The 14,603-nt window shown below is 38.9% G+C and overlaps 1 protein-coding gene across 2 annotated transcripts in view; it reads right to left on the bottom strand.

Moving 5' to 3' along the window:
• LOC142135572 (mitogen-activated protein kinase-binding protein 1-like) overlaps positions 1 to 14,603 on the bottom strand; it is a 114,856-nt gene that overhangs the window by 55,560 nt on the left and 44,693 nt on the right. The window lies entirely within an intron of this gene.

The following is a 14,603-nucleotide window of genomic DNA, read 5'->3' as shown; positions in this document are numbered from 1 at the left end:
ATTTTGCGATACAAAAGAATGTAATATTGCTCTCAACATAGTGAGCATGGTTCCAATTATTTTGTGATATCATGGCAAATAATCAAGTGACAATATTGTGGGACACAAGTTTGTACATATTAACCAGTTATACCATTCAGAAGACATTGCAATGGAACGCTCATGCATCACTTTTCATTTCTTGTTTTAGATTCAATTACTTTAAATGATGCTCTGAAAGTACATTATACTAATTGCACTATCGTCTTAAAACTCTACAAAAGATGTATTGTTTGCCACTGCCAACATTCTAAATTAGAGATTGTACATTGTTTTATAATAAATATAAGTGCACCTAGTTAAATGGTGCTGCCAATCTTTTTAACAAGAATACAGTGTAACTAGTGCCAATCGCAGGGCATCTGATCAGCTATGTTCACGATAGTACCCAACACAGGTAAACAAATAGCTCTCTTCCCATACAAATGCACATGTTCCTGGAACACATTTCAATTATCACAGTTTAAAATATCTTTACTTTTTATTTTATTTATTTTTTAGTTGCAGCAGATAAAACAATAATGTTTTGCACTAGACCCAGTATTGCATTTTTTGTGAATGTGTTAAATCTAAATTGAAGAAAAGGACACAGGGTGCCCCAGGCTCATTGTCGGCCATCTGGTCCTGTCTGGTCCCTGGCCTGAGAAAAGAGCTAGAGCAGACATCCATACACTGAAATGAAGACTTATTAGTAAATAAAGGAATGGGAAACTAGAATATCAGTCAGGATATCTGTAATGACAAACTGCTACAAAGCTGATTGATAACAGATGCCATATCAAACACAATGTAAATTAATTGCTGCTTATTAAATATTGACCATGGTAATTAATGCATTAGTGTGGATGCATCAAATCATGACCTCAGTTTTGCAGAAAACTAGTTCAAAGAATGTGGGTTTGTCCCCTACATCCAATGGAGGAAGGTATCAGATATTGCTTCAGCCCACAAAACGGCTACTAATTCTACAAACACTGACATCACTGAGGCATGAGGCATTAAATTCCTACTGAACAGACAGGCAGCATACTCATAAATATTTATCATTCACCACTGTTTCTTATTATGGTCGTCAGGGACAGCTAACAGGGCATGTTATCTATATAACCTAGATAGAGCCCAGATGTATCAATTACCTGCAGGCACATTTAAAAAAATTTACAAAAATGGTTATTGGACTTGAGGTGCTGGGAGAAGACCTGGGAAACATGCACTGTTGTTGGTTCCTGAGGACCAGATTTGAGAAGCATTGCTCTACACAATGGCTGCACCCACTGCTTGTAGGTAGAGAGTACACTTGAAGCTGCAAACAGGATGTAGTAAGTGTTTGGTGCCAGAAATTCACACCTCCAATGACAGTCCACACAAATGTCAACTCTGTTTAGGAATATGTATTTCAGTGAACATGACCAAGAGAATATTTATTGAAAGGGGCAGGGGGGGGGTACACCACGAAGAGCAGCTACTTTATAACATGAGCTTTATAAAACGAGAGGAATTTGTGTGTGAATACGAGACAAACATGGGTAGATGCCAATTAATTACATTTGGTGGGGGGTTTTTTGTTTTTGTTTAAGTGATGAATATTTACCATAAACCATGATTTATAGTTTTGTAGTATAGCTTTTGCTGTCCCTGAGGCTACCATGAGGATTCCTAAAAGTTACCAGCATTGTAGAATATACCAAGAAAAACTGATCACAATAATCCAAGACAGCGGCTTGGAGAGGACCAAACAGAGCTATGGCAGTAATCCGTGAGGAACGTCTAGGTGAGTGAGCAAACGGCTGTTCAAACAAAAGAAGTTTCAACTTGTCAACATTACATTTTGTTAGGCAAATGGAATTTACATAAATGTAATATTCTAAATATTGTTTACTTGCTCTTCACAAATCTGTAGAAGCATGCCATTAGGTACTATTAACTGTGCGCGGCCAGTTACTCACTGGTATTTAGATACTGCACCCGACTTGCATATTTAACACAAGTGCAGTGCATCCAGTCATGTGTAGAAATAAAACTATTATTTTATAGCCATTTAATAGCCATTTGTGCCCATACCTGCATCTGTGTGCATTAGGGTCACTCTGCGATTTTTTGGGTGTGGCCTGTTCTGCTTCCGTATGTTCAAACCATGAAAGTCCATTGAACTCTACAGGAGTGCATTGTGCTTTATTATCCCCCCACCATCCCTCACGTCAAACACCCATTCAGTACATATAGAAACCCCATTCAATTGAATAGCTATTCGTATGAATGGGCAACAGATATGAATTGAACTGCATAGTGGCCTCACCCACTGGCAAACAGTGTTAAAAAAAACAAAACACAAAAACCATAGAAACCACATGCAAATTTTCATGCATGAGATTTGTTTACATGCAGAACATCTGTGGTTGAAGTTCACTGAATGCATTTGAATATATGACTACAGCCAGAATGTTAGCGGCACGGACCTTTAGGTTTCTTCCCCAGTAAGGCAGTACAGATGAAGAAGGAAAAAAAAAATATATATATTTTTTTTTTTTTTTACCTCCATGCTTGTCTCATTGTTATGCTGCCAGTATATATAGTCTACATCTGTGCACACTTGACAAAGAGAATGATGGCTGAAAGCAAACACCCATTATCTGGAGCCAACAAATAAACTAGTCTCACTTCAGCCCCACCTCTTAGGGATAGCAAGAAATTACATCAGGGGCCAAAAAGTGAACAGTTCAGACAAGGGAATAATAAAAATCTAGAGTTTAAGGGTCATAAGACATACACTAGTATTCTGCCTCTGGAGCACTGTATACTAAAAAATTCATTAAAGTCCCATTCCACCTGCTGCATAGAATGACTCAGGAAGTCGCACCTCATTTATAAGTCAGACCTTGTCCCTGTGCAGCTGTATAAGCATGTACGATGAAGTCACTGCATATAGCTGTTCCTTACATCATCATAGTGTCAATGCATATACCTAGCATATGTCTTCCACATGTCCTCCAAACTGGACGCATGGGGACAAAACCCTGAAAAACAAAAACAAAAAAAAATCCTACTTTCAGCAACAGGGACAAAAGTAGCTGATTTAATAAACATTCCAATCTAGCAAAACCAAAATGTTTGGTCCAAAATTCAATGCAGCTTCAACGAAACGGGGTCCCACAGACAGTCAAGTGCAGATGTGTAGTAAAGTGATCACAGGTGAAATCTCATAGCTGCCAAAATACATCTGCAGAGAATTTACTATTCTAGTGGGTACCTGATCAAAAGGTGGAATGTCGGCTTATCCATTTTATTTTTAACTGCATTTCCAGTAAAGATATTGCGAAGCTCAAAGTATTCAGAAAAAAGGGGGGGGGGGGGAATTATAATCCGCTCCAAGGTAAGGATAAACCTCAAATTAGTATGAAGCTCAAAGTATATGAGTATTCATAAATAAACTGCTTTATGATTAAACTAAATGGTTCCAGGTGTTTTTTTTTTATAAAATCAGGTGATCATTAGGGGTACTTGATTACATGCTGGTTGCACCGCCAAAAAGCTACATCATATTAATGTATGGAAGGCATACTTTGAATTTCAGAAGTAGATACACATCTACATCACTGCTCTACAGGTGTTTCAACTTAAACAACATATGGCTCAGCAACTATTTGGAACTACAAAAAACAGCATGTACCATAGGCCTATGTTTGGAAAACCACAGTCTCTAACCATGGCATAACAACTCCCCCTCATAAGTTGTAATAAACTTGATTTACGATACAGCAGGGCAATTTCCTTGGGCTCCAGGCTTCTGAAAACCTCTTAACATTGGATACGGTTAAAATTTGGTTAATTCAAATTTAGGTACTGATCTTTAAATAGACTTCCACTCTGATAGAATACTGAAGATCCACTGCTTGTTCTGTTGTGACATTCCAATACCAACCCTAAAAGGGAAGAAAGGAAGGCAACGCTGTTGAGACACTCAAAAGGTTTAACAGTGCATGGTTAAACTGCGAAGTGATCTGGTCAGCTGGGCCAAAGGACAGCATGGGCTTGTGTGCGGCAAGCATTAACAATTTTAAACCACTGAAATCAGAAACTCTTGCCTTAAAAAAGAGCCAAGCGAAAGTCACTTGCAGGTCAGTATACAACCCACAAGAACCAGTGCTTTGGAGAGCTATTGTGAAAAGCAAAGCAGAAAGTGCACAGGGTAACTATAGAAGAGCAACAATTTACTTGGCTGTTTCTGAAGAATACATTTCCGTAAACCTTCCTGCAGCATTAGATGGAAGAGAGCCAGCTGGAGCTTATGAGGACACAAAGTTGTACAAGGACAGCATGCAGCATACAATGAAGGAGTTAGAGAGTATGATGCAGATGTTTGGCGTGAATAGGTATAGTTGCCTGGTCTCTGAAACACATCACGATCAACTAACTGGCTGACAAATCAGACTTTACCAGATCCAAACAAGTGGAGTCCATTGCAGCCGACTCACTACTAGTACATGTGCTGCAAATGAGAATGCCAAAATGTCCTTAATATATGTTTAATATTAACCAAACAAAAAAAAAAAAGCTTCCAAACTCAAAATCTAAAAGGGATTGAACTTAATTTAGACGAGTGGGAATATTAGCATATTACATTGGTCAGTGGCACGCTTACAAAATGTTGTGTATTAGTCATGTACACAATTACCGGCAGCATGTTGCCTCTAGTACTCCTCCTGTTGCACAATCTGTTATGGGTGCTGCTACTAGGTTCTAGTGCATTGTGGGGCTCTGTTAATAGGTCTGATCCTGTCAACAACAACATTTAAGGTACTATCAACATACATAGAACTGCTGGTATACTAGGTATAATATGCTGATTATTCAGCTTGTATAAAATGCAAATTACATTTGTAAACCTTTGTAATATAGCACAGCTAGTAAGTCAACAGGGTATCTATTAAGCAAGCCAAAAAGGTTTTCCTAAAAACCTTGACCTTATGTCCAATATTTGTGTTAAGTGTACATTTATAGATAAAACGCACTTAGAGTACAGAGTGACTGAACAAGTGACTGAACAAGGGTAGAAATGTTAACTATGAAGGAGATTATTTGCCCACCATTCTGACAGTTCTTATTTAAGCCCATAGCTTACCTTTACCTATGTCGGACAAGATTACTTCAGAGAGCATCAACAAATATTAGGAATCATCAGCAGAAATTTGATTAAGTGATAAATGATTTGTTTAGAACAGATCTATTTTCAATATTTTCTAAACATACTTCAGAAAGTATTGTGATTACAAGGATACAAATAAGACCATTCTTTTTCACTTGGGCAGTTATATACAGACTAGAAAGATACAGGAGGCGTAGAAATAAAATAAAACATTGTAAAACACACACACACACACAAACATACATACGCACGATAAGTACCTACATACCCAATAAACACAGCCCAAGTTTAAATTTGGGCCAACTATAATTATAAAAGGATGTAGAACTCCTCCTACAGGACGCACATAAAAGAGTTGCAATTATAAACCATAGTTTTATACTTCTAAAAATAAAAGTTGTGGCGGCAGTAGAAGACAATACACCCATGATGCCATAATATATACACAGTAAGTCTTTCTAAAATCTCCACACATTTAGTAACATGACTTGTAGTTCTAGCCTGCTACACTAACTGCATTGTGGGTAAAGTGAGGGGATTTATTTTAGTTAAATACTATCTGAAAACCTGTGCACCTGCTCTGTACCCCAGCTCATCAGAACAGGAAGATAAAATAAAGATTCAACTATAAAGCCAAGATGACCATGCTAAAGCAGACCAATATCCAACACTAAACTTCGGCTGGGTACACGCTGCAGAACATTTCTCCTGATTTGATATTGTTAACGATTTTACAAACGACTGAGAGTCCTGATCATCATGTTGATTCATGCGTACACACTAGGGATGGGACATCGAAAGAAAACATTGGTTGAACCGATGTTTTAAACATTGGTTACAAAACATTGCTTAGTCCTAAACATTTGTTCTAGAACAGATGTTTCTATTTTTTAAGTAAACTGGCTACTTAAACATATAATACACACACACACACACACACACACACACACACACACAAATAGTGAAAAAATGCTAAACATGTATGCATTTTTTAGCAATAGAACATGTTTTTGGCATAAAGTAAACTTGTTCCTGAAAGGGGGGGGGGGGGGGTGTGGAAATACACAAAAGAAAAATAAAACAAAAAACATCACAAAGCATTAACAATAACTAGTAAAGTATTAATAAAACAGGTGTGCTTTCTTTTTTCCTACAGAAGAACCTAGGACAGGAGTCTCCAGCACAAGAGGGCGTTTGCTCTCAAGGTGTCACTTTAAAATAGGTGCTTGCTGCAGTATCTGCAAATAGCTGTCTTGTGCTCATCATCAGCTTTCCTATCAAAGTGTTTCCACAAATGACTTTTGGGTGGCGGAATTTTATTTTTAATACAACACTAGTGAGTAATGTAGTGGTGTAGTGTTTTGCACCTTACTGCTGGTGGCTCCTGTTCTTGGTAGCAGCCAGTGGTACAATACAATACCTTAATGTCCTTCTCCAAGTCCCAATTTGACCTCCACAGACACAAACAAGTCACACTGACAGAGACTCTCTTCTCTCCTTCTCACTCTAAAGGGTATATTTGCTAAACTGCGGGTTTGAAAAAGTGGAGATGTTGCCTATAGCAACCAATCAGATTCTAGTTATTCATTTAGTACATTCTGCAAAATGACAGCTAGAATGTGAATGGTTGCTATAGACAACTACACAGTCACTCACTGCTCAATTGCCAATAGCTGCCAGCCAGTCAGCTCCCCTGTTCAATGTGATGCTGGAGATTGACTGACCAGAGTGTCTTTAACTCTCAGCCACCACACCAGCAGCAGCCAGTTCAGTGTGACTTTTCAGACTAGAGTCAGACTCTCTTTAGTTGTGATGAAGACAGAGAGCCAGTCAGCAGGCAGTCCAAAGCACCACAGCGCAATTAAAAAGTCAAATAAAAAACCACCATCAGTAAGTATCAGAGGAGCAACCTAGCGATGGTTAGGAAACCTAGGATCCTCACCATTGCAGGGTTAAACATCGAACATTGGAACCATGTAACCAATGTTTCTGATGAAACATCAATTGACTCCCATCCCTAGTACACACTATACACGATTTACCTTCACATCTATATAGATATAGATATCTATATAGAGATCTGCCTACACTGCTGTTCGTGATGGCATACACACTTCCACATTGGTCAAGACATCGTTCATAGAGAATGTGTCCGTTTATAAACTCAAATGATAGGATTTGCTTTGAAACGATAAAACATGATCATTGGAGCGTACACAATAATGCCATATTGGGCCGAACACTCATTTATCGCGTGATTGGCACAATAAATCGAGTGGAGGACCGGTAGTGCGTACAAAGCCTGAAAAGTGGCCAATTATGGTAAATAACTGTAAATTTACTGTAAAGACTTGAGTGCATACAAACACTTTTAAACTTATCAAGCACTGCAAAATAAAATAGTGTACATAAAATAATCGTCCCATTTTTGTAAGACTTGTGGTTTCAAAGTAAACTTGCCACCGTGACTTCTTTTTGAATACAACAGCACATAAAAAAACACTAGTCACATGCCACATAAGATTGCCAACTGATTGTGAATTGCCACACACTATTTAATTTGCTACCAGGCACATTCCAATGCTTGTGATGTTCTACACACAGGAGATGGAAGAGAGATTCAGAAGGGATTTTACATGTAAAGAAACATGCAAAAAAAAAAAAGGACACTGCAGCTTTATAGACAGGAATCAAACACTGGTCTGGTCTGGTTATCCCGGCCAAATCCCTGTTTGATGTATGACACTAATGTGTAATCCCCACACAAAATTACATTAGAGGCAGCCCAAGACCCGCAAGATGCTAGACACCACTACAATTACAAACCAGATGGAGCAGTACTGTGTCTCAGGGGTTAACCATACTTGCCAACTCTCCCGGAATGTCCGGGAGACTCCCGCATTTTGTGAGAGTCTCCCGGACTCCCGGGCGAGTGTGACAATCTCCCGAATTCTGCCCACTTCACTAGGAAGTGCCCCACTTCCTAGTGAAGTGGGCAGAATTAGATCCCAAACGCCGCGATTCCCGGTGAATCGCGGCGTTTGGCCCCGCCCCCGCTGTCAAATGACGCAATTTGCGTCATGACGTCACATGGGGCGGGGCCGAAATGACGCGATTTCGGCCACCCCGCCCCTTCACGCCCCCCTCCACTGGCTGGCTCCCGGAAGGGAGCTGAAGAAAGTAGGTAAGTATGGGGTTAACTTTACACAAAAACAAGAGTTCTGGTCACTAACTACCTCACAGCTCAGTGTTCCTACCACTTCAGAGGTGCCAGCTTCCCCAAATCACATTCAGCACAAGGGAATGCGCTTCCTTCCCTCACATGCTGAAGCCAAAACAAAACCGGGAATTTAGCCGGCTGGAAAAATAAACGTGAATACCCCCCTGGTGAGACAAGACAATGAGATTTTAAACACACAGCAGTGGTGCAGATGAGGAAATTAAGAATTGTTTTTGCAAAGCCATTTCATCCATCTTGTCTGGAGTTAAAACAAAACACACACTATGAATTTGGAAGAGCAGATCAGTAATACAAACCATAGAGGTTAACAGGTTAAAAACATGCAATGTTATAGTAAGTGTCAACCATGTTTGACAGCATAACAAGCACAATGACCAAAACAGGAATTTGTAAAAAAGAACTGTCATATCTTATTACAACTCCTTATTAAGTATTTAGCACTACTTCACTAACCACCACACCACCGTTCTCATGTTAGACTGTAATCTCTTCAGGGAAGGGACAGCTTTTCTATTCCATTCTTATGTTTGAGATTGTAGTATATCACAGCACGTTGGCCATATATGCTATATCACTGCTTACATTGTGTCCGAATATAAATTAAGCTATACAGTTCAGTTTAGACTAAATTGTATTTCTGAAAAGCTAAAGCCTTTCACAGCTCGGTGTCAGTAAGTTAGAATTTCTCAGCTACGACATTCCATAGCAGATCTTCATGTACTGAATGCACATCAATAACTGGGGACACTGGGCCTAACTCATAAATAAGTCTAAAGCTGAGCAGTGAAATCCAGCTAAAGTCAGGTGCACTCACCTCCCAGGTCTAGGGCTGGCTTGTACGCCACACGCTAGAAGGCCTGTACATATAGGGAATTATAATGCCATGCAGCTGGTACCATGTACAATACGGGAATAAACAAGCTCTGATTTTATTTCAATATATTTCCTTGTATTGTCTGGACAGCCGACAATCAGGCTTATTTAAGACCTTTTAGGATGTGGCTTACAAACCAGCTCTTGCTAGAAGTAAGCCCATGTACCTGGGTGGCAGGTGCATCTGATATTACTGCTCTGTTTAGCCTTATTAATGAGTTCGGCCCAATAACTCCTGTTATTGATTTGCCTCCCAAACCCCACTGTAGCCTATGGGCACCTTAAGAGCATTATCCCCTTCTTCTAATACAAGAATATAACCCAAGCTTCATACGTAGTAGTCGCTTGACGTTTTAGTGTCAGCCATTTAAAAACGTTCCAATTGATGTCTTGCATATCCATTACTTAATTTTCTGTTACATTGTTATTTATTCATGTCTTGCTTTGCTTCCTGTTTTGTTTTTTTTTCTACTTACGCAATGTACTAATTTGTTGACTCGTATCTGTATATCATTGCGATTTCTCAAAATAAATAGTTAAAAAATAAATAAATAAACGTTCCAATGGACTAGAAAAAGCAACATATGATTAATGAAAAATTCAATTCCACTGCATTAGACATACAACGAAGACTTAAATAAATAAATACTGTATAGACACTATAATAAATATGAAGGAAAAAACATTTATGAGGCCAATACAGACTGAGCCTGAAAAAGGGGAAACTAAAATCAAACAAAACAACAACATTTACAATATATCAATGGTTTCATCCACAACTCACCTCTAACCACAATGTTTATGCAAAGCATTGAGGGGGAGGGGAGGGTGAAATATTATTCAATAAGCAGTTTTAATTGATTTCGGAGATGAATCTGATGGACTAGTACACTTAAAAATGAAGTTTCCCAAAGCACACGGCAGTACTGAGCAATTCGTGTGGATGGAATGCCGGTCATACATTATTTAAAGAAAAAAGAAATTACTAAGGAGATGGACCTTGGGGGAATTAAATGATTTGTTAGAAACTAAAAGATCAAATATCAGACACGATAAAAAAGCAAGCCACTGTATGAAGCCAAAGAAGAGTCTCTTACTGAAGGAATCCTTCAATGCGCACCCGGTAAGCCGTTTGCTCAGATGACTCCCAGTTTCTTTGTTGTTCCATTTCACTTAACCGTCTTGCCACAGGAAAATTATAATGTATGTATGTATGTATGTATGTATGTATGTATGTATTAAATATGATTTTTTGTTAAGGCCTCATAAGGCCTTTGTTCAGCCATTTTATTGTAACTTGCATAGAAATATTATTTGCTAGAAGAGATTATTAATTTTTCTGCTGACTTGCAGTTTTGCAATATGTGGGCCTATGGCCTTGAAGTTGAACTAATAGAGAACACCAAAATAAATGTATCAAGGTATGAAACAATGAACATTTTCATATCCAGCTGGCAGTATGGGAGCTGTACCCTTGGTGTTGCACATAGCATATCTCCAACTCCCCTTGAGATAAGAAACAATAGGCTCATCTGTCCTTAGAAGGGGGAGACTAATAAACACTTTAAGAATACCTGAGAAAGGTAATCAGTAGTGCCTCTCATAGACTAATGGTATAGAATTGTATGCATATAACGTAGGATTCATTTATTCAGTAGGCTATAAAAACTTGTATCTTTGTATCAATAAACTAGAGAATATTCTTTGTATACAGAACTTGGTCTGTGTCAATTCTCTCCAGCTGATTGAAGCGCTTCCAGACATACTTGACACCACAGGCAGACTTGGGTCAGAATTTTAGATCTAACGTATGTATGTATGTATGTATGTATGTATGTATGTATGTATGTATGTATGTATGTATGTATGTATGTATGTATGTATGTATGTATGTATGCACGCACACACACACACACACACTGAAAGAGGTCATAACTCATAACCAAGTGCAGATGTTCTAGCTAGTTAATGGCCAAGCTTGTATCAGCTATCATGTGAAGATGACAAAGATCAGTGTCAGAGTGACAAACTGAGTAATCTTCACATTGACTAACGGTGGCATACTATGTTTCGACACACTAAAACATGTTTGTTCTAAGAAAATTTTTATACATTATAACTCTGTACACTCTGTAAATATATTATGACAAAATCATGTTGAATGTTTAGCAGTATTTGTGGACATGTGGTACCTTCCAACTCCAGGCAAACATCAAAAGGACCCCATGTTTTTCCTGTAGCTGGCCTTGTGATTATATGGAAAATGGCTTGTTCTAGGAATCATTATACATGTACCTACCTGCAGCTCAGAAAAAAAAACACACTAGTTTTGTTGGATTAGATTTTGCACATTTACTTCCGTCTAAATAAAAAAAAAAATATCCCCCAGATGTAGGATTTTAACTTAAAAATCACCTGTTGTCTACACAATGGCGACAGACATTTTTTTAGGCTGAACCTATATTTAAGAAAAGCTGCCAAGATTCTGTGCGCACTGAAATGAAAGCCATGTTTCACTGGACAGAGGCCATAAACTATCCAACTAGGTTGCTTATGGGACCATGAATAACCATGGCCTCACACCTTCAGGATTAGTGGATTATCAATGTAACACAGAAGCCGGTTTCTCAGTAACTCAAAACTGCAGATTTAGAGGAAATGTTTTAAGGTATTGAGTCTTTAAAACCGTCCCGTCATCTACACATAGTGGAGGCATCCATTATAAATCAGCATACAGGAATCCAGAGGGCACATTTGCTTGCCTCATTCTGTTGTGTGCCAAGTACAACACAACAGTCATTTGTTCATCTTTTTACAACAACTAAACTATGCGAAAACATGATGCCTCTTGTAACGTAGTCCGCACAATGCCCAACACATTCATGTTTATATGTTTTTGCTACTTTACATGTGTGGACAGTAGTCTGGGTTAATACAGAAAAGCATCTGTGTTGTATTTCATTTATTTGACCACTATTCAAAGCAGAAGGTAGGAAGATAAAAAAAAAAAAAAAAGTCTTTATTCTATTGGGAATCTAAACAATTTTCTTTAGATTTTCCAAGCGCAGTTACCAACACTGGTCCCCTCAATTTATGGAATTTTAATGAATGTGGTTAAAACAAGGGAAAAAAAACAAAAAACAACAACTCACTAGTACAAACTAAATACTTAAACGAATACTGTACTCTTTAAAGTGGGTTATGTAAAACCATTATCTCCAATTCTGCAAACTCTTACAGTCGCAGCCACTTGTCATTTTTTACATCTGTACAAAAGCTGGAATATTTACAAATTTAATGAAGAGGCAACACAATCAGTCTTCTATTCAAACGTGGTTCACAGGGGAGTGATTTCTAACAGCAGCTGCCTTTTAACTTCCTCAGCTTGGTCATACAGTTAAATTGAAAGCACAAAATAAAAAAAAAAATCTACAGATAGGACTGGAAAAAAAAAAAAAGAAATATGGGCTGCTTACTGATGCAAAAACGTAAAATATTACATCCAGTAATACATTTGTTTACATTTTACAGCCTCTATATAACAGGCAACAGCCGATTGCTTGCTGTGGGTTATAGCATACTTGCCAACTCTCCCTGAATGTCAGGGAGACTCCCTAAAATAGGGGTGATCTCCCTCACTCCCTGAAGAGTCTGGCATTCTCCCTGATGCTGAGCCAGTACAAGACATGTTTGGCTTCGCCAACTGTGTCACGATGACAGTTCAGAAATTGTGTCCTATGTCTATGTTTTGATGCCTATGGAGGTGGCCATTTTCATGGAGACCAAGATTTAATCAAAGACTGACAGGTCAGACAACATGACTTCAGTAATGGAGACAGAAATGTAAAAGACACTTCAGTCTTTAGAGATTCATTAGCTGCTTTTCTTTAACGCATAGTTACCTACACTCCCGGAATGTCCGGGAGACTCCCGCATTTCTGGGAGACCTCCTCGGAGTGCAGGGCAACCACCCGGTTCTCGCCCCCGCATTAGATAAGTGGCGGGGGCAGGGCTTAACACAAATATTTAGTCATCTTAGACCAAAATGATGCAATTCATCAAGCCCCGCCCCACACGCCTACCTCGCCCAGGATCTCCCTGAAGCCAACGAGGAAAAGTTGGCAAGTATGGGTTATAGCCTATATGGAACTTTACATCCAGTGCATAGTTCCACATTCTAAGGCAGTGAAATGCAACTCCATACCCTCCAGGGGCAGAATGGGCAATGCTATCCTTCAAGAGTGCAGCACATTACAGTCAAACTCAGTAGCAAATTAAAACAATATATTTAAAGCAAAGAAAGATACATCCATCTTGAACAACATATCAGCAGGCATTTTAACCCAGTGTTAAAAAGCTATAAAAAACAAAACTTGACAATAAATTAGGAGGGCTCCGAGGCCTGCCTGTTGTACATCACTGCTCCAACATCAAATTAGAGTAGAAACTCCCCTTCTCCAAAGGGAAAATTGCTTGGTTGGCGAACAGAACCTGTTTCTCAGATACTAACCAGTACTATGTAGTGGTCCATTCACCTGCTGGATGGAAGGGAACACTGAATTTGACACCTTAAAACCATTGTGCATCAAGTACAATGAATGGATGCCGCAGCAGCTGTACCATCGGCATTTTTGACACCAGGTCACTTATTGCTGGAAATCGAAGTTCTGAAGCCTCCTCCTCCGGGCAAATTTTATGTCAAAAGAACTCTGGCCCCAACTTTGTGAGACAGTTTCACTTGTAGAAGGGAATAGAAACAAAGTGCATTTCAATTTCTGAGGCAGAATCCCATGTTATTCAGATGCAGTAAATGACAACAGGGCAGCTTACACAATGTGTACTTTTAGCACTTTGACCAGTATGATTGAGAACTGGGCACCTTTGTACATAACCGTGTGGTCAGTCTTTAGTACTTTATCTAGTAAATGAAAAGGAAAATTGGAGCAGGAAAACAGTATCACCTTCTCTACACTTCACACAGCTGTCTGACAGAAGACAGAATCTTGGAGTCAGCTTTCAATAGATCATGAGTAATTATAGGGCTTGGTAACACACTGTAATTAGAAAGACGAAGAAAGAATAACCACAGGAAGAGAGACCTCGATTTCACCCAAACTTGGGTGTAGGAGACAAAAAAATAAATAAAAAGATAGCTCGTTCCTGGCCTGAGGGTTGCAGAAAACTCACAACACCTGGTTGAGGAATGTCAAGGCTGGAAGTGCCCTCCCTAATCACCAAACAGGGTTAATACGTGCACAAGAAAATCAAAAAAGAAAAAATGCATCTGCAAGACAGAAAAACATAGCT

This window comes from Mixophyes fleayi, unplaced genomic scaffold (genome assembly GCF_038048845.1).
Source record: "Mixophyes fleayi isolate aMixFle1 unplaced genomic scaffold, aMixFle1.hap1 Scaffold_78, whole genome shotgun sequence".
Taxonomy (NCBI): Eukaryota; Metazoa; Chordata; class Amphibia; order Anura; family Limnodynastidae; genus Mixophyes; species Mixophyes fleayi.
The sequence above is the reverse complement of the archived record's forward strand: the minus strand, read 5'-3'. Positions and strand labels throughout refer to the sequence as shown.